Here is a 24,245-nt window from a genome sequence, read left to right on the forward strand (position 1 = left end):
GTCTTGGTCATCTTGCTGAGAGTACTGGAGACTTTGGAGATGGTACCACATCCAGTGACCATGCAGGACAATGAAGGTGTGGACCATCTTTTAGAGGAGGCTGAAGGGGATGGACAGTCTTCATAGGAAAAGCCCCTTCACCAGGAGAGTTCTAAGAGCCAAATCTAGGTGGATCAGGCAAGCGTGCCACAGCTAAGGAATTTCTATCTGTGGTCCTCCTCCTTCATCTTGCTGGCCCCACACCTCGCTAGCTACTGCATTTGGCGTCTAGATATTCTCAGATCTTTCCCCTGACCTTTTCTGAATACCAGTGGTAGTTTTATCTGGTCCCGATGCCTCTTTAAAAGCTGTATTTTACGATGGAAATTCTCAAAGCCTATGCAAAAATCAGGAAAACAGGGTAGTGAATTCCATGTGTATCTTTCATCAACTTCAGAAATCATCCTCATTTTGCTAATCTTGTTTCATCTATTCCCTCTTCCACTGTTTTTTCTCTCGTTCAATAGTTAATAAAATTAATATTGAGAGGTAAATGCCTCACTCAGGGCTGCCCTGTTAGAAGCACGTAGATTATAATTCAGGCCAAGTTCAACAAAATTGTGTGCAATGAGGTATATGCACAGAAATGGAACTAAAAGTAAGTTTATTGTGGTGCAAAACATTTTGAAATCCATGCATACAAAGAGTCCTCAAAGAGTTTACAGGAATTGTGTATTACAAAAAACCTGCATGCATTTTAAAATTTTTGCACTAAAATAAGCATCCTTTATTTCCCCTTTTCCATAAACACTTGGAAACACCCCTGTATATATAGTCATATAGATAACTCTATTGTACATTTTAAAATGATTAAGAGGGGGGCCAGTATTATGGTACAAGAGATTAAGCTGCACACGTCCAGCTCCTTGATAATTCAAGTGGCAAAGCAGCAGAAGATGTCTCAAGAGTTTGGACCCCTACAACCCATGCAGGAGACTAAGATGGAATTCCTAGCTTTGGCCCACCCCCAGCCATTGTGGCCATATGGGGACTGAATCAGCAGATGGAAGTTAGCTCACTAACTCATTTACTCCCTCTCTCACTCTCTCCCTTTCAAATAAAAAAATTTTTTTTTGACAAATTTGTTAAGATTATAAATTTTTATGTCCCATAGTTTTTTTAACCATAATTTTTAAAAAAGATTTATTGTATTTATTTGAAAGAGTTGCAAAGAGAGGTACAGGCAGAGAGAGAGAGAGAAGTCTTCCATCTGCCTGGTTTACTCCCCAAATGGCCGCAACGGCTGGAGCTGAACTGATCCGAAGCCAGAAGCCTGGAGCTTCTTCCGGGTCTCCCATGTGGGTGCAGGGGCCCAAGGATTTGGGCCATTCTCCGCTGGTTTTCCGGGCCATAAGTGGAGAGCTGAATCAAGAGTGGAGCAGCCTGGACTCAAACAGGCACCCATATTGTATGCCGGCACTACAGGCTGGGGCTTTAACCCACTGTGCCACTGCGCCAAGGCACCAGCCCTATTCAACCACAATTTTAAACAGCTGTGGGGACAGTGCTGTGGTGTAGCAGGTAAAAAGTCACCGCCTACAGTGCCAGCATCTCATATGGGTGCTGGTTCGAGTCCCAGCTGCTCCTCTTCCGATCCAGCTCTCTGCTATGGCCTGGGAAGGCAGTAGAAGATGGCCCAAGCGCTTGGGCCCCTGCACCTGCATGGGAGACAAGGAAGAAGCTCCTAGCACCTGGCTTCAGGTCGGCGCAGCTCCGGCCATTGCAGTCATCTGGGGAGTAAACCAGCAGATGGAAGGCCTCTCTCTCTCTTTCTCCGTAATTCTGCCTTTCAAATAAATAAATCTTAAAAAATAGTTGTAAATGGCCACTTTGAGAGCTTCAGATTTAGGCAAAACACGAAAGACAGACCCTGAGTGAAAGCCACTATTCTCTCACCTTAGGGGGTTAAAAAGATGAGTAAGAAAATAGATCAGCAATCGAATATGTGAATCTTTTCAAGCCAAGGGATAGATTTTTAAAACATTATTTTAAATGGCTAGTTGGCTCTGTAGTTTTCTGTAGAATTTAAATGATTAATAGATGAAAGGTTAATATTCATGAATCACAGCTATAAAAATCTGTAGGTTCACATTCCATGCTTTTACAAAAGGTATTATGGAGGAAAAAGTGTATTTTTAAAAAGACTGAACTTTTCAATGTCTAGGATGGAGAAGACAGCTCAGTTTAGTGATATTTCATATCCTCGTAAAGTTCCCCATTTTGTTCTTCGTGGAGATGGTGGTAGCATCTTTTTCAAAGAAAGGGCAGGGATCGGTTCTTTTCTAGATACCTAAGGCACACGATTAAAACTGAGAAGCAGATCTGGTCTTCTCCCAGGACTCTGAGAAAATGTTCTATTTTATAAAACCAGCAGCAGAGACTTGTATTTGCTAGTCCCTCCAACTGTCCTTTCAGTTTGGGCTCAATCCCATCCTTTCGCGCCTCTCAAATATCACCTTCCTGAAAGTTCCAACACAGCCCACCCCTGTTAACTCTCCCACATCACAACTTCACATCCGTCATTCACTTATCAAACACTTACAGTCAACTCTGGGGATTCAAGAGGACTGGTTCCAAGACGTCTGAATATAGAGATCCAGGGATGCTCAAGTCCCTTAAATAAATGGCATAATATCTGCACAGAATCTATGCACATCCGCCCATAGATTTTAAATCTCTAGATTACTTATAATACCTAATACAATGGAAATTCTATGCAAATCACGGTTAGTATTATTTAGGGAAAGTCTGTGTCTTATTTTTTTTTTTTTGTGAGTACTTTTGATGCCTGGTTGCTTGAGTCTATAGATGTGGAACCTGCAGATACGATGGGCTGACTGTCCTCTGTATTAGGATTCCTTCATCTAAAATATAACCTAAGGGTAAGGTCCTCATCTCTCTTGCTCTCTGCTGCATCTGCAGTGCCTAATGCACTCTGCTAGGGTGATCAAAAGTATTTCCGGCATGCAGAATGAATCCCTCTGGGTTTCCCCACCTTGCCCATCTTCACAAACCTACCTTTCTCCACTTTCCAGATTTCTTCAGTCATAACAGCTCCATCCCATTTCTTCAGCAATTTTAGTGTTCTGACAACTACAATTGTGATGACTCTTTCACAATATCTACGAACAATGTGTTGCACCAGATGCCATGGTTACAGTACCTTTTACAGATCTATCACCACTTGGAATGCTGCAGAAGAACCTACTGGGATGGCAGATAGGAGCACAGGGCCTCTAACCTGGTTATGCCTGGCAACTCAGACTCAATCTTGAAACACAATGGAGATTTTTTTTTTTAAAAAAGAGAACTGTCTTATTAATACAAGAACCTCATATTAATGCCATTTGATACTACCTAAGCAGTATCTTTATAGCACATCTTTGACACGCCACTATTTTCAATGTTCCATAATATTCTAAATATAGGTTGTCTATCTCTTATCAGAAATGCTTTGGACCAGAGGTGTGTCCAGTTTTGGAAATTTTTGGATTCTGAAATATTTACATGCACAAATGAGATGCTTTGTGGATGGGATTTCCTAAGAACATGAAATTTATGTTTCACATACATATAGCCTGAAGGTAATTTTATTCAAGAATTTCAGTGCACCTGTGTTTCGACTGTGACTGTCACATGAAGTCAGCTGTGGAATTTTCCACTTGGGGCACCATGTCCGGGCTCAAAAAGTTTAAGAGTTTTAGAGCATTTTGGGTTTTGGATTTTCAGATTAGGGATGCTCAACTCACAATGTTAATACACCATAGCAATCCTTATTGGCCGATGGTATTTACAGCTCGGGAGCAATTAAATCATGATTTCTACATACTTTGGAAAAAGTATGTTATGTGCAGAACAGGCACCAGCTAATTATTGCATACATGACAGAGTTCAAGTGGAAATGGAAGCAGCCAAAATGATTCTATGAGAAATTCAGGTTTGAGAAAAAGAAGCGTGTCTTAAAAGTGAGAATCTAAAAGAAAAACAGATCCCTGAAACCACATATGTATCCTTTTCATTAGTAAACAGTAGGCTCTATTTCTTGCAGTATGTAGAAATAATATTTAGAGATCTGTTTAGCTATGGGTGAATCAGGCTAAAATTTCTTTCATACATATATAGTGAGGTCATTGGTTTTAATTTCTTTTCTGTGTTAATTTTTTGAAGTCTTTGGTTGCTCAACATCAGCATTTTGGGGGCCAGAACATTCTTTGTTGGGGAATGGGAAGTGGAACTGTCCTATGCATTATACACTATTCAGCAACATCCCTATCTTGCACCCATATGATGCCAGTAGCATCTGCAGACATTAAGTCCCCAAAATATACCCACCTGTGCACCCCTCTGCTCCTTATGATTCTTCCATCTAACAAAAGTCAACCTCACTAACTCATGGACTTTCTTTCACATTGTAAAATTACTTAAATGTACAGTTGTAAAAATCAACAGAAGTCATAGCAGAATGGGTAACTTGTTTTCAGAAGGGTACAAAAGAACCAAAAGAGGTACTCAAGAAATGTTAAGTAGGCTAAACCACCACTTGTGACACTGATGTCCTATATCAGAGAGCCAGTTTGAGCCCTGGAGTTGGGTCCTGGCTTCTCCACTTCCAGTCCAGCTCCCTGCTAATGTGTCTGAGGAGGCAGCAGATGATGGTCCCAGTACATGGGTCCCTGACACCCACGTGGGAGGCTCGGACCCAGTTCCTGGCCCCTGGCTTCAGCCTGGCCCCAAAATGGCTGTTGCAGCCATTTGGGGAATGAACCAGTAAATCTCTTCCGGTGTGTCTGTCCTTTCCTCTCTCCCTGCTCTACCTCTCAGATAAATAAACAGATCTCCGCGCCCCCCCCCCCCATGCTGGGCCTTACCTTCCCATTCTGTTAAGGCATCTGTAGCTTTTGCAGCAGACACCCATCCCTTCCAGGCAACTCATTTCAAAGGGAAGCTCACATATTTCCAATATGACATCACATCCAGAATAATATCATTAAAGATTATTATTCCTTCTATTGTTTCTCTCCACAGGAGAAACGCAATTCTTAATTTTTAGGAGGAACACCTGAATTCAATAAATACTTAGCACATTAAAGGAAATGGTTCTTTTTTACATTTCAATGACTCCTTGCCAGGCATGATCTTAAAAACACAGCACCTTCAACAATGTCTAATAATAACAGCTCATGTACCTCCCACCCAAGTTTCTATGGTGATTCTTGAACTCAAATGGTTTGAATCCAAGCTACCCACGAATCTGAAGAAAACCCCTTTGCTCATGCCTTCAAGGACTTTTTTTTATAATTTGTTGGAGAAGGGAAAAGGTTCAGACTTTAGAGCGTTTCCTAATAAATTTTTCTTCTAAATTAAGAAGTTTAGAAGCTTGGCCCAAGACCTTCTCAAATCCTAATCCACCACGGATAAGAGTGCTACAATAATTTCCTAAGATTCTTTGCCTTTTTACAAATCAGGAAATACTAGAAAATGTTCAAGTAGAGGCAGAGTTTAAGCATGCCATGGAGTTGAAAAATCATCAGCAAAATATTAATCACAGCTGAAATCTGACATACACTCTTCCATGTTCTTTAGGTACAATACATTCCAGCGATTAAAAATACATTCCATTTCCTCTGAGAGCAAATTCAAGCTGTCAAACTGGATGACAGCACCCATAAAGCTGCTGAAATTCTGAAACCCAACCTGCTAGCATCCTGAACAGCCCCTTCTGTGAAGAAAAGCTGGAAGAAATGGATGTATCCTTTTCACAAGTAGACACATCTGAAAATTATATAAGAAGAATTTCAAAATAACCCCTTAATAAACTGCCTACTATGAAGAGTATTTCAAATTCTCAATCTAATTTTAAACCTCCACATTTGTTGTAAGTGGGACCCAAGTAAAATTTTCCCTCGCGCTCCCAAGAACACGAAAGGATTTAAGATTCACTGCAATATTCCTGTGGCAGACATTGGCATGAACCCTTGAAAACCGTGGGTTGTATCTTTAAAAGGTGTCAAAGGAAAAGCAGATGAAATGCTGTAATCTCCACCCACGGTCACTTAAGACTTACTGCCCACGCACTCCGCAGGCCAAGCCAGCATCCTGCATCCACCCTTTCTTTCAAGCCCACTGCATTAGGCCATGGAAAACTCAGGATGTGTGGCGGCAGCGGCCCCTGCTCTGGATCCAGCTGGCCCACCACGTGGCGTGGCCGTGACCTTAGTCACACTTCCCCCTGACATCCTGTGAGTGGGCTCAAGCTGGAGCCAGACCTTCCCACCGTGCTGCCGCCCAGCTCCTGGAAATGACAAACCCCCACTCCCGAAAACATTCCATTCTCCACTTACACCAACAGCGCTTCCTGCTCCCCACCCCTCCTGAACAACAGGTCTTTGAATATCATTCGCCACCCTGCTAACACCTTTAACCATTTAGCTATTAGCTATTAAGGGAGGTATTTATAACCTCACTTCAGATTTTCAAAGAAGCTTATTCTCCGATTTTTCACTAAATTATTTTAGCTATTATCACAATAGTCACTTCACCAGAAATCATAAGTCCATGTAATACATTCAAAATCTACAACGTGGCACGGGGAAATGGACAGAACAAAGCTCTCTGCGCTAAAGAAGTCCACCTAAGAGAGGATGTCTGGTGGATTCAGACATACAGAGGCATCGCCTTCAAGGCTCTTTTCTAAGCTGGACTAAAAGGAGTTGAGCAATCTTTGTCTTGACTTTGAAAAGGCACTTTCATTTTCATAAATGAGGGAAAAAAAGACATACCCAATTTACTGTTAGTTGTAAAGTCAAAAAAGAATGAAGGTTTTGTTTCATCAGAGGATAGAGACAGTGTTGTCAACAGGTAACATTAATCCTACCTCCCTAAGATGCCTATGTGGACTCTTCCAAAAGGCCATGAAAAATGTGTATTATGGGGAGAAAAAAAAACTATGCATGAATTTCAAAACTCTTTGCACCACAACAAACATTGTTTCATTCTATTTGCCATGAACAACTTCGTGGCACTCTCCTACACAGGTCCTAAGGATAATTTCTCAAGCAACAATGTTACGCAGGGTAGAGAGACTCTAAGGGAGCAGTTAAGGCATCCCTAGACTCATGCTATTCTCCATACACAAAGTAGTCAGACACAAAGAGTTCCCAAAGTTCTGCAGAGGACAGGGTCAGCACGCTCCACTCTTCCCCAGGGCCCACAACTACAAACCTGGAGAGACCACACAGGGCTACTATGTAAGGACTCTGAAAAGCGAACAGTAACAGGCCGATTAGGAAAGAATGGCAGAGCCTGAAATGCCTACAAACTGGCAGTGAGTGCCCCCTTCTTTTTCCCTCCAGGGCACTCAAGCCTGGTCTCCACGTGCCATCAGCAAGCACCGAATGCTGGCACAGAGAGTCAGGAGCTGTCCTGTGGTGCTGGTTCAGGGACAGAAAATCCCTGATGCTGGGGGAGGGGGAGTCCCCCTTCCCCCGCCCCTGTTTCTGCCTTACTCTTTGTTCTCCCAGGCCACAGCCTCCAGGGAGCCCTGTGGTGGCAATGGCACCTGAAGGAGCAGAGCCCAAAGGCAAGGCAACCTTCCTCAGCTTTGGTAGAACTATGGTTCCAGGGACCAGCACTGTGGCGCAGTGGGTTAAAGCCCCAGCCTGCAGCGCCGGCATCCCATATGGGCGCTGGTTCAAGTCTCTGCTGCTCCTCTTCCGATCCAGCTCTCTGCTGTGGCCTGGGAAAGCAGTGGAGGATGGCCCAAGTCCTTGGGCCCCTGCACCCACGTGGGAGACCCGGAAGAAGCGCCTGGCTTCTGGTTTCAGATCAGCTCAGCTCTGGCTGTTGCCGGTCATTTGTGGAGTGAACCAGCAGAATGGAAAAACTCTCTCTCTCTCTCTCTCTCTCTCTCTCTCTGGCTCTACCTCTGTAAATCTGTTTTTCAAATAAGTAAAATAATTCAAAATAAATTAAGTAACTCTGAATGCAACCAGGCCGACTACCTGCTAAAACGAACATATTAACACTACATGAGATGATCAGAGTCGGTGAACTCAAAAGGCTTCCATAGCCTTGGCAACTCATGACAAGAGCCTAGGGTGATTACTGATGCCATAAACAAGAGTGTCAATTTGTTAAGTCAACAACAGGAGTCACTGTGCACTTACTCCTCATGTAGGATCTCTGTCCTTAATGTGCTATACATTGTGATTTAATGCTATAACTAGTACTCAAACAGTATTTTTCACTTTGTGTTTCTATGTGGGTGCAAACTGTTGAAATCTTTACTTAATATATGCTAAACTGATCTTCTGTATATAAAGAGAATTGAAAATGAATCTTGATGTGAATAGAAGGGGAGAGGGAGTGGGAAAGGGGAGGGTTGCGGGTGGGAGGGAAGCTTTGGGGCAGGGGGGGAGCCATTGTAATCCATAAGCTGTACTTTGGAAATTTATATTCATTAAATAAAAGTTAAAAAAAACTACATAAGACTTAAATAGCATGCAGAGTCTCATAATGTAATATTCAAAATGTCCTGGATAAAATCCATAATCATACAGCATGGGGGAGAAAAAAATCAACAGATGCCAATGCTGAGGTGACACACATTTGAATGATCTGACAGACTAAGCTAGTTATTATAAAAATGCTCCAGGAGGGGCCAGCATTGTGACGTAATGCTTTAAGCCACTGCCTGTGATGCTGGCATCCCATTTAGGCGTCAGTTCAAGTCCCCTGGCTGCTCTTCTTCCCATCAAGCTCTCTGCTATGGTCTGGGAAAGCAGTAGAGGGTGGCCCAAGTGCTTGGGCCCCTGCACCCATGGATGAAGCACTTAGCTCCTGGCTTTGGTCTGGCCCAGCTCCAGCTATTGCAGCTATTTGGGGAGTGAACCAGCAGATGGAAGACCTTTATCTCTCCCTCTGTCTCTCTGTAACCATGCCTTTTAAATAAAGGAAATAAATCTTTAGAAAATGCTCCAGGAAATTGTGAGCAATCTTAAGATCTATGGATAGAAGAGAAAATCTGAGTCAAGAAATAAAACACATCAAGAAGAATTGTTGGTAATTTTAGAACTGAACAAAAAATAACCAAAATTTAAAACTTACTGCATGGGCTCAAGAATCACTGAACTTGTACATAAGCCCATAGAAAATAGTTTAGAGTAGAAAGAGTAGGAAGAGCTAAAACAAAACAAACACAGCCTTAGGGGACCAGGGGACATGAGCAGAAGATCCTGCCATCTGTGTCATGTAAGCCCCAAAAAGAGTGGGAAAAAGTGCTGTGTAGTTCAGAAGAAATACTTGACAAAATATTTCATAATATTCATAAAACATCATAAATATCACAGGACAGATAAACCTGCAAATGTGAAAAAATGAGGAACCCTCGCCTAGGGTAAATGAAAAAGAAAGCCATGTTGAAAACTAGAGATGAAGAAAACAATCCTGCAAATGACTCCTTACCTATAGGGGTACAAAAATTGAAAAGCCTACAAAGTTCTCCCGAGGAATCATAGAGGAGAGAAAGAAATAGCACAACATGTGTAAATTATTGAAGAAAAAAAATCTAACAACAAGAATTCCATATCCAGCTAATATCTCCTTAAGAAATTAAGGTGAAATACAGACATCCTCAGATAAAGGAAAACTAAGGTAATTCATTGACAGCTGTCTTCCTGCAGGGCTGGGGATTGTCTGGCCCCTGGGCCATGTCTGGCCCACAAAATTATCTGGTCTGGCCCTGCCAAGGCAACCAAAGGTGAGACTCAGAAGTCAATACATCGGCCGGCGCCGTGGCTCACTAGGCTAATCCTCCACCTAGCGGCGCCGGCACACCGGGTTCTAGTCCCGGTCGGGGCGCCGGATTCTGTCCCGGTTGCCCCCCTTCCAGGCCAGCTCTCTGCTGTGGCCAGGGAGTGCAGTGGAGGATGGCCCAAGTGCTTGGGCCCTGCACCCCGGTTGCCCCCCTTCCAGGCCAGCTCTCTGCTGTGGCCAGGGAGTGCAGTGGAGGATGGCCCAAGTGCTTGGGCCCTGCACCCCATGGGAGACCAGGAGAAGCACCTGGCTCCTGCCATCGGATCAGCGTGGTGCGCCGGCCGCAGCGCGCCAGCCGTGGCGGCCATTGGAGGGTGAACCAGCGGCAAAGGAAGACCTTTCTCTCTGTCTCTCTCTTTCACTATCCACTCTGCCCGTCAAAAAAAAAAAAAAAAAGAAGTCAATACATCTTCAGCAGGTTCATTTTGAAGTAGATAATTTTGTGTGGTCAGCGAATGAGGAAACAAATATCCAAATGGCCCTTGGCAGAAAGCAGGTTCTCCTTTCCTGAATCTAAGGAGAGGTGACATGACACCACAGGAAAACTGATATACAGGAATGGCTAGCTATTGAGATAACATAAAACACTATACAGTCATGAGTTGCATAAAGACTGCGGAGCTGTTCTAAGAAATGCATTGTTGGGGCCAGCCCTGTGGCGTAGCAGGTAAAGCTGCTGCCTGCAGTGCCAGCACCCCATATGGGTGCCGGTTCTACTCCCGGCTGCTCCACTTCCAATTCAGCTCTCGCCTATGGCTTGGGAAAGCAGTAGAAGATGACCCAACTCCTTGGGCGCCTGCACCCACGTGGGAGACCCAGAGGAAGCTCCTCACTCCTGGCTTCAGATCAGCACAGCTCCGGCCGTTGCGGCCAACTGGGGAGTGAAGCAGCGGATGGAAGACCTCTCCCTCTCTCTCTCTGCCTCTCCTCTCTGTGTAACTCTGACTTCCAAGTAAATAAATAAATCTTTTAAAGAAATGTGCTGTCAGGCAGTTTTGTCATTATGTAAATAAAGCAAGGTGCACTGACTTCTAAAATTCTCAGCCCTAGGAGGCTGCAATGTCACTGGGTGATTTAGTGTCATGGGACCAGCACTGTATATGTACATCGTGGCCTGAAATGTCACTACATGGCACATGGCCGTACTCCTCTTGAGTTCCTTGCTGGAAGCAAAAACTATAATATTGTCTATGGGGTCATCAGTGTATGTAGATGTAACAAATAAGCTAACCCTAACTCAAGAGAGGGGGACAAAGGAACATACACAGTGGTAAGGTTTCTTTCAGTACACCTAAAGTGATAAATGTCAATTCTAAGTCTATGAAGTATGTTTATGTGTGTGTGTATATATATATATGCATATATATGTTGTAATGGAGTCTGATAGATATACACATGAGATTCGATTAAGAGAAAACACTATGAAATATTCAAAATAACAAAAAAAAGAATATGATAAACAAGGGAGCAACTATAAAGGGAATAAACAGAAGACATAAATCTAAACATATCAACAATTACATTAAACTCGAGCAGTCTAAACATGTAAGAATTAAAGGTGGGCACTATGATAATGAATTTTAAAAATGAACCAACTACATGTTGTCTAACAGAAACTCGGGCTAAACATATAGGCGGACAGGTTGAAAGTCACAGGACAGGAAAAGGTTATGACCATGCAAACACTGTGCAAAAGAAAGTTGGAGTGCCTGTATGTCTATGACACAAAGCAGATTTGAAAACAGACAGTTGTCAAAGACATAGGAGGAAATCACGTAATAAGGAAAGGGCCAATTTGCTGAGAAGACATGACCATCCTAAATGGCTATGTCCTCAGTAATAGCATTCGAAATACATGAAGCAAAAAGTGACAGAACTCAAAGGAGAAATAGGTAAATCCACAGCTATAGCAGAAGGCTTCAAACTCCTCTCAGTAATAATATGGAATAAACAGAAAGGCATCACCAATCAACTGAATGTAGTATCTATAAAAATATTCTAACCAACAAAAGCAGAATATGCATTCTTTTAAAGTATATATGATATGTTGACCAAGACAGACTTCACCAAACATGAAGTATAAACCTTTTCAATACATTTAGAATAATTAACATAATATAACACATGTTTTCTAGCCATGATGAAATTAAATTAGAAGTGAACAATAGGAAAACAAAAGGAAAATGCCCAAATACTTGGAAAGAACACAATATACTTCTAATGAGCACACGGGTCAAGAAAGCCTCAAGTGAAAAAAAAAATTTTGAACTGAACAAAATGAAAATATAATATCTCAAAATGCTCATTATACAGCTCAAATCATGCTTATAGGGAAATTTATAACACTAAATGCTTACATCAGAAATAAAGGAAGGGGGCCGGCACTGTGGTGTAGCAGGTAAAGCCACCGCCTGCAGTGCCGGCATCCCATATGGGCTCTGGTTCGAGTCCCGGCTGCTCCACTTCAGATTTAGCTCTGTGCTATGGCCTGGGAAAGCAGTAGAAGATGGCCCAAGTCCTTGATACTTTGATACCAATCAGGATTGGTATCAAGGTAATGCTGACCTCATAAAATAAGTTGAAATATTTTCCCTCATCTTCTGGAATATATTGTCTGAAATTCATGCTATTTCTTCCCTTAAATGTGAGAATTTACCAATGCCAACCGTCTGGGTCTTGAGGCTCTTTTTCCAGAAGGTTTTTAACTATGAATCCACTTTTATTCATGGTTCTAGGACTATTCAGGTTATCTATTTCATCTTAGGTGATTTGATAAGTTGCGATTTTTTTCCCCCAGAATTAGAGCTGCAAATTCTCTTGCTCAAGTTTGCTTTAACAACTTGATTCCCCCTGGATTAGAGAAGAAACCACGTGATCTGGCCGCTTGCAAACTGAGAGGTTTCCAATCTTCTTGGCAGCACTCAGAAAGTGGTGGGCTGTGTGTGACAGGGCAGGGGGGGTGAGGCACAAAAGAGCCACAGAAGGGAATTAAGGGGTTACAAAGGGGTTCAGGGGAGGATGTTGATGGGCTAAATTTCAGATCCCAGCTTTGAGAGTGGAGCTGTCACATGCCAATGTGGTTACCAGTGCCACCCAAATCCCTATTACCTGGCCAGGGCAGAGGATTTGAAAAGTTCTATGAAGCGAGCCGGGAAATCAGTGCACTGGAGATGGGGCAGGGCGCAGGGGTGTGGGGGGGAAGAGTGGCTGAGACTAAGAACATAACTGGCCAAGCAAGGAGGGCCATGGGTCTCTCTCTACTCCCTCTCCAAGCAGACCAACTATTATTCTGAACAACCCTGTGGGATTCTACCTTCTGGGATTCCTCCATCTTACATGCAGCTAATACCGTGCCCACATATAATGCAATTTGTTCATTGTTCCTTCGAAGGGAATTCAGCTGCTACAGAACAAGTCTGAAAAACACTGCCCTCAGACGTCCCAGAGGAGGTGACTCGGGAATCTGGCATGGGTTCCTCAGGAAAGCAACGGGCCAGGCGTTCCCAACCCAAGGGAGGGCACTCGAGTAGAGTCAGCTTGGGTTTGGAAACAAAGTTGTGGCATCCAACTAACTGGGCTGCAATTCTTCCCCCATTTAGTCAGACCCAAGCTGAGACTCATAAAGCCCACAGCAACCTCAGAAATCTCCCTGGCCATACCCTCCTTTCTCAGTTGAGGAGACTGTGGTCGAAAGACAGGAAGCGATCGGCCCAAGGTCACATACCCTCTTGAGGCAAAAATGGGATTGGGCCCAAGTTCCAGGGTCCCAAGCAGAGTCCTCTTCACACTACACGTAAAAACAAGCCTTGACTGGACAGCCACTACATGCCAGGTGATGTGACAGCAGCTTTTGCCATCAGGGAATTTGAACTCAGTGGAGAACACATTAGACAATTACACAGATAACTACCATGGAAATGAATGTTTGTTACTGAGGAGAAAGGCAGAGTGTGTAAATAAAACATCACACACACACACACACACACACCTTCCCAAGACACAGCTCATCACCTCCCTCATCACAGTCACAGTGAGCCCAATGGGAAAATTTCGCATCGGAAAAATCAGGGAATTCATACATATGATGTGTTGGTGATGAAGTCAAATTTCATGTTGTGTGTGGGTGCAAACTGTTGAAATCTTTACTTAATATATACTAAATTGATCTTCTGTATATAAAGAGAATTGGAAATGAATCTTGATGCGAATGGAATGGGAAAGGGGAGGGTTGCGGGTGGGAGGGAAGTTATGGGGGAGGGAAGCCACTGTAATCCATAAGCTGTACTTTGGAAATTTATATTTGTTAAATAAAAGTTAAAAAAAAAGATTAAAAAATGTTGTCCTATGTCTGAAGTATGATGTCATACAGGCAGGTGGAGGAGAATGTTCCATTAGTATACTAAGGAGCTAGCCCAAAATAAATGGACACTGAACGAAGTGATGATTGTAGCCATGGGTATTTTGCAGACTAGGATGGAGGTACTGTGAGTTGAGTCAAACCTAACATGACCCAAATGCTACTGGGGAGATGACCATGGAGCCAAGAGGGCCCGCCAATAGCTCCAGCAACCAGCATATTCCAAGGAGCAGGTAGTTCTAAGAAGGCAGTGAATACCATATTGATACTATGTTTCAAGGCCCTGGAGGCGAAGGAAAAACATGATGAAATATGCCCAGATAGAGCTTCGAGTTTTCTCTCAGAACCTGATAAAAATAACAATTTTCACTGCTGTATCCCTAGCACCTCGAAGAGGCTCTGACATATAGTTGGGACCGTGAAAAAATGTCTTTTAAAATAAATATAACATGTTAGTATTAGACAGAAACTCCGCAAAACGGAAAACATATGCCCAGAAAACACTTTTGTGGTTATTATTTATACTGACATAGAAATAAGAAAGGAACTATCAGGCCCAACATCTAGTTTGAGATTTATTTTCTTGGTATGGTTTGGTGAAAACAGACAAGTAGAGGTAACACATAGCTTTTATTGTTTGCTAGCTATGTGGTCTTGGGCAAATATCTTGAATACCTCTGTTAAACTTATGGTCTGATTTCTCAAATAAGGCCAATCAACTCCTCCTCCCAGTGCTGTAGCACAGCTGAAACTCAGCCAATGCTGGTTTAGAGCAGGGCACGCAACACACAAATGAACACTGTCAGAGTGTGTGAAAACCTCTCCTATTCTCCTTTGGCCCCAAACTTATATCTTGAGTAGAGGTTTGTGTTACCTAGGTTGCTTTCCGAGTTTCTTCCCAAAGAGATGTGACCTTCATTCATTATAAGAGTTCCCTGGGGCCAGCGTCGTGGCATAGTGTGTAAAGCCACTGTCTGCAGTGCCGGCATCCCATATGGGTGCTGGTTCGAGTCCTGGCTGCTCCACTTCTGATCCAGCTCTCTGCTATGGCTTGGGAAAGCAGTAGAAGATGGCCCAAGTGCTTGGGCCCCTGCACCCGCGTGGGAGACCTGGAGGAAGCTCCTGGCTTCAGATCGGTGCAGCTCTGGACATTGCGGCCAACTGGGGAGTAAACCAGTAGATGGAAGACCTATCTCTCTCTCTCTCTCTCCTCTCTCTCTCTCTCTCTCTCTCTCTCTCTTTCTGCCTCTCCTTCTCTCTCTGTGTAACTCTTTCAAATAAATAAATAAAAATCTTTAAAAAAAAAAAAAAAGGAGTTCCCTACCCTGGCTACAAATCAGAGCCCACAGAGAGCTCCCTAGTCAAATGTCCTTCTAAAGGTGGGTGGGGTGAGAAGAGATCCCTGGTGGGGTCCCCTGGCTGAACCTTGGCCTGGGCCCTCTAGGAGCTCAGGGACTTGGGAACACAAGAGCATGCAAAAGGAAGCCAGCGCCAAGCTTCAAGGGCAGATGGGGGGCGTACAGTTCAGGCAGAAGCACTGTAGGACCGACGGCGGCTACTCAGAGAACATGAATGAGCTCAGCCCCCGGAGAGAAGCCTTCACTGAACCAGTGGATGACAAGCAGTTTGAGGCCAGTTTCCCCAGGCTCGGATTAGACACAAAGTCTGAGTGGATATATACCTAGACTTTCCAAAACAAAAATAAACAACAACAACAAACCACAAAACCACACAGAGATCTGAAATTGGCTGGTTAATTTGGCCCAAAATCTAACATATGGATAGATTCAAATGCTGCGAAAAGCCTGCATTTTTAAAGGAACATATGCATTTTTAACGCAAGTTTAACATTCTTTTAAAATCACAAATGATGGAATCAGAAGGTCAGTACTTACAAAGTTGCACCGAGGCATTTCTCTGCAAGAGGGTGCCGATCAGGAAGCCTTTCTAGTCTTCTGGTTGAGCTCGGTGCAACTTTAGTTCTTTGTTGATTTCAAGGACGTTGCCACCTTTCAACACTGTTTCTCCATCTGTGTAAAGAAAGCAGAGAGGGAGGGATCTAGCTACATCCAAAACACTACACTCTTCTTCCAAAAACAGAAATCATTATTGCTTAACTGCAGGCCAGGTATTTTACTACCAAATATGTATGTTTTTGAGTATGTGGTTCTTGAGAAGAGTATCAGGGAACAGAGTAACTAGGTAGCAGGCGTTTTCAGATGCCACTTGGGATATTTGCCTCCCATATTGATGTGCCTGGGTTGGAGTCCCAGTTTTACTCCCGATTCCAATTTCCTGCTAATGCATACCCTTAGAGGCAGCAGTGGTGGCTCAAGTACTTGGGTCCCTGTCACCCAGGTAAGAGACATGAATGGAGTTGCCATCTCTTGACTTCAGCCTGGCCCAGACTTGGCTGTTGTAGACATTTAGGGAGTGAACCAATGGATGGAAGATCTCTATCTCTGTTTCTTCCTTCTTTTCTTACTTTCTTTCTCTCTCTCTCTACCTTTCAAATAAATATTCAAAAATTAAAAGTATTTTTTTTTTTTTGACAGGCAGAGTGGACAGTGAGAGAGAGAGACAGAGAGAGAAAGGTCTTCCTTTGCCGTTGGTTCACCCTCCAATGGCCGCCGCTGCAGCCGGCGCACCGCGCTGATCCTGGCAGGAGCCAGGAGCCAGGTGCTTTTCCTGGTCTCCCATGGGGTGCAGGGCCCAAGCACCTGGGCCATCCTCCACTGCACTCCCTGGCCATAGCAGAGAGCTGGCCTGGAAGAGGGGCAACCGGGACAGAATCCGGCGCTCCAACCGGGACTAGAACCCGGTGTGCCGGCGCCGCAAGGTGGAGGATTAGCCTATTGAGCCACGGCGCCGGCTAAATTAAAAGTATTTTAAAAGGGAAATTCTCAAGTATTTCTAAAAAATTTCTTTAAAGTAACAGGAATTAGTGCAGGCATAAAGGAAAATCCCTTAGATGTCTTGTACACCTCAAAACAGGGCAGAGCACCACAATATACCCCCTCTTTTCCTTTTCATCCAGTCTCCATAACCTTATCTTCCAGATGCCTCTCTCATATTAGCCAAAGTTTATCGTAAGATGGAATAAACCTACTTACAGGCTGCAAACTCTCTTGCTAAGTACGTGGTTGTTGCAATTACATAAGACGAGTGCAGCATCAAGTCGATCGCTTCACACTGCAGATGGTGGGAAAGCCGCTCTGGGCCCCAGTGCTGCGTGCTAATCAATGCCCCAGCTCAGCCCACAGTGAGGAGCGTTAAGAGGCAGACAAAGAAAATTTGAGACTTAAAAGAGCTTTGATTTAGCCTGGCTGATGGACAAATAGCAAATATTTTTGTGATGTATGAAAATTATAATCAAGTTAACATACTAGCAAATGTCCCACTTTGCATCATTCTCAAATATAATAATGGGGAAAAGGTCATGAAAACCAAGTGCAGCCAAGACCAGCCTATTTTTAAATCGTGGGGTATGTAAAGTACACAAAGAGAAATGGATTTTTTATTAACTCCAATCCAGACAAAACCTTAGTATTCATTAAATACTGTACAAATTCTTCCCATAGGCCTTAAACTTAATAATACTATGTGCTCTGGGAACCCAACGTAGCCATAGAATATTCAACATTTATTAAGCACTAAGAACTGGAGAATACATAAATAGAAAGACCCACTCATCACTCTTCTACATTTCCTAGAATGTAAAGATTCCAAAAGCACATAATAATGACCAATCAAGGGAATAACTTAACAGTTTAAACAGCCTTATTCTCTAACCATCTGAAGTGTCCTATGGCTTGCAGGAATAAAAGTCCATTTTTTTAAGCTGGAGAACTATTATTGTAGCCAAAGGTTAACAAAGTACCTAAGTTTAGAGTCAATAAAAGCAAATTAACTAGGAGTAAGAGGATTAGTGCTAACATGTGAAGTGTCTGCAAAGTGACACTTATCTCTCAATATTCCTGGGGCGGGGCAGGCAGCCCCTCTTTTCTCACTCCAACTCATTTCTTAGGCCCTTAACACTGTGCACACAATGTCTAACTTATACCATGTTAAAAGAATTGTCTTAAAAAGCACAAAGCAATGCTTAATCACAGACAACTGTGAGAAGCACCAATAAAATTTTTTCCTCTTACTGTCAAAACAAAATGGAGGTTTATGAAAAATCATCACAAGCCTGCTAAACATTAACCTAAAAATTATCTCTTCAGTATCCAGTGTCCAATAAACATATGAAGTTCTAGAAGTATACAGCTGAACAGGCAAATTCTTTATTTCTCCCATTTCCTTCGGAATGTGTTCACATTCTTACAGCTCAGTTCACGAGATGTAATATGATCTAAGACATTGTGCAAATAGATTTATTTGGAAAGCCTTCGTTCATTCATAGGCCTGAAAAACTGCTTGCTTCCTGTGTTCCAGAGGAGGTCATCTTTATAATTAGTAGTTTTGGTAAGATTTACTTTGGGTGCTTCTCATGTGACTAGACACCCTGCTGAGGGAGACACTGAGCAACAGCAAAATGCTCCCTTGCACAAATGTTCACAAGTCTACAATAGTCAGTCCTTGACCTTCAGTTAGTACTTCCCCAAGACTTCAGCTGACCTTCAACTATTTTATCTGAAGGAGTAAGAGCTGCATTACAAAGACAGGATAGAACCCTTCATGCACATATACTTCACTTCAGACAGCACAAAGGGCAGCAGCGGATGGAAGGAAATGTAAAGCCTCAGTGGGCCCACTGAGCTGTCTGGATGGCAAGGAAGTGGAAGGACAGAGGAGGGAATCCTAACAGTAGGCAAGAAACTGCAAAGATTAATTTCTCTACTCCCCCAGGTTGCCATAAGAGAAGGCAATTGTATTTTGTGTTTGTTTTCACTTTCAAAAAACATTACCTATGCATACAGGTAAATACAGCAATTAAAACAGACTTGAGCTGCCCTTGTGTTGACTGTCAAGGAACAGTTTGGGTTTTTTTTTTTTGTTTATTTTGGCTTTTTTTCTTCATACTATTTGCTGAACTCTTTTCTTAATATAGAGTTAATCATATGTGTATAAAGTCTGTTGAGGATGGTTCTCATTAAAAATAAGAGTGGGAATAAGACAGAGAGGAGGAAGTTTTTAACTGTAAAGCTGTATAGTTCTGCATACATTACTACAGACTTACTCCTAAGGGTACAGTTTAAAAACTTTCCATGGGACCCAAATCCCACTTAGCTGGGTGATAAAAATGCCATCTTAAATGTTAAAGTGAGCATATAGATAGGATTAAGTCTTAAAGTGATCATGTAAATAGGATAAAGTGCCTGGTAAAAATAATAGAATTAAAAAGGAGAGAATGTTCCAACATGGAAAGCAGTCCACATAGCAGACTCATAGGATGACAATCACTTTAAGTAACACTCTGACCTCAGAATCAGCCCTTCAGGCTTCCTGGTCTGGCTGAAAAGCCTGTGAGAGCATTTCAGGCATGGAAAGGCAAGACCCTGTGGCAAAAAAAATGTTTTACATAAGGGATCTCTGTGGGAGAGACCCCAGTGGAAAGAAGTGGCCATCAAAGAAGGATGTACCTTTCTCTGAAGGGAGGAGAGAACTTCCACTTTGCTTATGGCCTTGTCTAAATACTGACAGAGATTGTGAATTCAAAAGGCTTCCACAGCCTTGGCAGCTCATATCAAGAGCCTTGGGTGGTAATTAACATCATATATAAGAGTGTTAGTCGTTAAATTAACAACAGGAGTCTGTGCATTAACTTCCCATGCAGTACCTCTGTGCTCAAGGAGTTGTATTATGAGAGTTAACTGTAAAACTAGTTCTTGTTTTGTGTGTGTGTGTGTGTGTAAATTGTTGAAATCCTTACTTAGTATAGAGTTGGTCTTCTGTGTACAAAGTTAATTGAAAATGAATCTTAATGGAGAATGGGACTGGCAAGGGGAGAGAGAAGAGGAGGAGGGATGGGAGTGTGGGTGGGAGGGCGGGTATGGTGGGAAGAATCACTATATTCCTAAAGTTGTACTTATGAAATTTGTATTCCTTAAAAAATAATTAATTAAAAAAAAACAGAAAAAGATAAATGGGGTTCAACTGCACAATCCTTGGATAAGCAACACATTTGTATCTCCTAGTCAAGCAAAACATTCTGGGAAAGCAGACATGATGGCTTCCAAAGGCACACAACCTCTGCAGCTTGGCAACTTTATGGGATGACCACAGCTCAAAGATCTCTTGGCATCTTGGAAACAGGGTACATCCATCCTTCTCTCATGCCAGCAGTAACCTGAGGGTGATTTTCCCAATAAGGTATCTTGCTAAAGGCCCTCACAGAAACATCTCATTTTGCTTATGAGGCAATTTCATTTCACAGAGCATCACCACATCAACTGGGGTGGATATAGGAAAGGTAGGTGTGGAGCAGTGATGAAGGAAATGCACCCTCCGTGGAAAACCAGGTCTTTCTGCTTTCAGGTATACCCGATTTCACTGTGGTTATTATATTCAGGAGACTCGCAGGGTACAAAAGGCAATATTCTGGGGAATAAAACCATAAACCAGTAAAATAAGCCTCAGACTGTTTCCTCAATTTGTTATTCTAATCTCTCCAATACTGCATGTGACTTCTTGGGAAGAGAGTGCAACAAAACCAAAAAGTTGTTTAAGGACAAAAAATTCCTGTGCTTTTAAAAACAACATGTAATAGAAATACCTGCTTCAATATATGAGATAGCAAAAAAGTTTAGAACTCTTAAGGATAGATAGTCCAAGCTTACAAAGGTACAGAGATGATGATGTTTACAGATGGAAAATATTTTGAAGGCATTTGTTGGGTTTTTTTAGGTATCAACTTTTAAAAAATAAAATGTTTGATTTACTATGCAGTGCTATTTTGAAAGATTTAAAATTTCAGTTACTATTGTAAAAAAAAAAAAGTTGGCAACACGAGGATTACTTTTCAATTGCTTTGTAATCTGTTGTCCCTTTTGCTACCTGCCAGTGCATGTGAGACAGCTGTTCAAGTTAAGGCAAAATAGAAAACTCCCCTATGGCTCAATTTCCTTGTAAGTAACTTGAGAAAGTAAAATTTACGAAGCACTTTGCAAGTACAAATAAAGCTATTTAAAAAGATGGGGGGGGGGACAAGATTAGTACTTCTAAGTAGAAATTCTTATTTCATAATTACCTCTAAATTCTCTAAGTCTCCTATATTTTCAAATGTACAACAGCCACAACAATCCCTAGGGTAGCGTTTTCAGTAAACACTCTTTGAACTGAGGAAGAACTGTCTCAGATTTGGTGCCTAAGGAGACATGATGACTAAAAACACTGTGGGATCCTGGATGGGATCCTGGAACAGACGAGGACATAAGTGGAAAAACTGGTGAAATCCGAATAAAGTCTGGACTTTAGCTAGTGCTTTCGTACCAATGTAAGTTTCCTGGTTCCGTTAACAGAGAATGCTAGGTAAAATGGTATGTGGGAACTGTGTACTATTTTTGCAACTCTATTGAAAATGTAAAATTAGTGGTTTTTTTTTTTGGTAAAATGCTCTTGGAGAAAGAAAATCAATTGTCACATTTTACTAAGAATCGAAATCTAAAATAGTTTACTGCAATCTGTAATAGTGAAGGGCCTCCACTAGATGGCACTGTTTTATTCCAGTGACCAGAGACACCTTCTCACATACCTCTCAACCATCACTGGATAGAAATTTTTCTTGAGCTTATTTTTATAGCTCCAATGGGCACCATTTCTTAGTATAACACACCCTATGATTTGACTCTCAATGTATAAAATAGTGTTGCTCTACTTTCTTGACTCAAGCTTCATTATCAGTCCAGAATTTTAAGGTTTATGAATCCACTCACTCAACATTTAATTAGGCTCTTTATTTTGTGCAGCCATTATCTCTACAGTCTGAGGCAACCCATTCTCTTTAGTGCTGACCAATATGAAAAACTTCCACCCTCCTACACACTTGAAAACTGCACAAAATCCAGAAAGTTACTTGGATCAAGGAGCAAGCTAATGTTTGTCACCTTGTTTTCATGATTCAATGTGGAATGTCCCATTTATCTTTACTGCTCAAATAAAGTGTTAGCTATTCAACAATAACTTCTAGATTCCCTTTGTATAGCAAAGCTAAAAACCATTTGCTTTTAGAAGTTAAAACCAAATAGCTAAGGTCCGCCCATTCCAGTGTGGTTTGGCTCCAGCAATCCAATCATATTTATTTGTAGCATTTCCTGGACCATTCAATAACCTCCTTCTAAAACATTCCTGTCACCCATGCTCCTCAGCTCACCAGTGCCCTCTGCTAAAAAGCTCTAATAAACCCAAGACTCTGAAGTTCTATCTAGTATCAAAGTTTCACTTTGGGAAAGATATTTCAGACATTGCCAATAGGAAATTTTTTATACAGGATTAAAGTCACTCAGGCTGCTTACAAGTCAAAATGAAAGTAAAATCATGCTGTTTACTAACCTAGTTCCAAAGTTCTAAACTTAGATTGGACAACGTTCGATCTCTGAGTTTCATGGAATAAGCTGTTAGACTACTTCTGAATGAACTAGAAATAATGATTCTATATAAGAGGAACAATACTTATAACATCTGGTCCTATATAACCAGAAGTCACAAAAACGGGAGACACCCTCTATTTGGATTAAGGTGTTACCACAAAGGCTTGAGGCAATTCTTAACCCAAATGTCCCGTAAATCCCTCTTCTGCGCCCATTTTTATTCTCATATACCAACGAAACCACTGATGAGCAGACTACAATAGCCAAATTGGATTTTAAAAACTATTTCCTTTTAAAAACAATTTGCTCTAATTGTGAAAGGAAAATTCTTGGATAAAACTTTTCCTACAAGAAAGCACCAATTTCTACATTACAGTTTCTGGGTAGCTCTAACCCTCATCTAAATTTAACACTCGTTTTAAAGGAATGACATTAAATGAGTCTACTTTCAGCATCCCTGACTCTGAACAATGGACCTATTACATTTACCACAAAGTTACTTAAATTATAATCAACTTTAAAAGCAAAGATATAATTTTTCATGTTGAAACTGAAATAAATTAAATGGAGAGAAGCTTATAAGCTATGCCTTAATAAAACTGCAACTCTGTATTTCTGAACCATTTGATTCTTTTAAAACAAACTACAACTGCTCAGCAACTTGCCTATGGACTTAATTTTACTTAAATAAATATCCATGCAGTTACTTGTTGGAAGACCTTCCAACAATGCCTTCAACCAAGAAAACCTAAGACTTTGTCTTCTCTCTTCATGCCATGCAAACTCATACCCTTTGAGATAAGTTTCTTATTTATCATACTAAAAGCAGAAAAACATATGCAAAGCCCTTATTCAAATGAACAGAACTCAGGATTATCTTCCAATTACATACATACATGCATATATATGCATATATATATATATCTCACATCCCTATCTATCCATCTATCTATCCATTCACTTATCTATATAAAGTTATATAGATATCTATCTATAGTTATATATCTATATATCTACAGTTATCTATCTAAAGTTATATATCTATCTATCCATTCACTTGTCTATATAAAGTCATTTGGGACCTCCAAGTCTCTGGAGATCCCAAATAACAAGGATAAAACAAAACTGAACAGAAAAAAAAATGGAATTAAGTTCAATTAAAGATTTTAGCTGAAAATGGAACATTCAGTCATGTTTTAAATTTAGCTGGGTTTGAAATCTTTTTCATAAAAAAATTGTAAATGACACCATAATCCCCAAGACACAGCTAAATAAATTCATCTTTAATATATGATTCATGGCCTTCTTATTTCTTTAAGCAAATCATAAATGCCTGCTACATGTGAGGCATTAGGTTAGCTGTGTAGTGGCATTACAATAATGATCCAAATAGTGTCCTTGTCCTTAGGGAGTTTAAGTTTAATGAGGACAAGGGGCCAGTCAATAATCAGTATCTATAAAAAGAAGACAGATGCTGATAGGAAAAGATAGCAAATCCCCTTATT

At 41.6% G+C, this 24,245-nt stretch overlaps 1 long non-coding RNA gene across 1 annotated transcript in view; it reads right to left on the bottom strand.

Moving 5' to 3' along the window:
- Positions 1 to 24,245, bottom strand: part of LOC103351793 (uncharacterized) — a 91,921-nt gene that overhangs the window by 15,835 nt on the left and 51,841 nt on the right. The window contains exon 6 of the long non-coding RNA XR_519493.5: positions 16,105 to 16,239. This is a non-coding gene — a long non-coding RNA (uncharacterized LOC103351793). The remainder of the gene's footprint in view (positions 1 to 16,104; positions 16,240 to 24,245) is intronic.

The sequence above is a fragment of the Oryctolagus cuniculus genome, chromosome X (genome assembly GCF_051225735.1).
Source record: "Oryctolagus cuniculus isolate XC-2025 breed Fujian yellow rabbit chromosome X, ASM5122573v1, whole genome shotgun sequence".
In the NCBI taxonomy this organism is placed as follows: Eukaryota; Metazoa; Chordata; class Mammalia; order Lagomorpha; family Leporidae; genus Oryctolagus; species Oryctolagus cuniculus.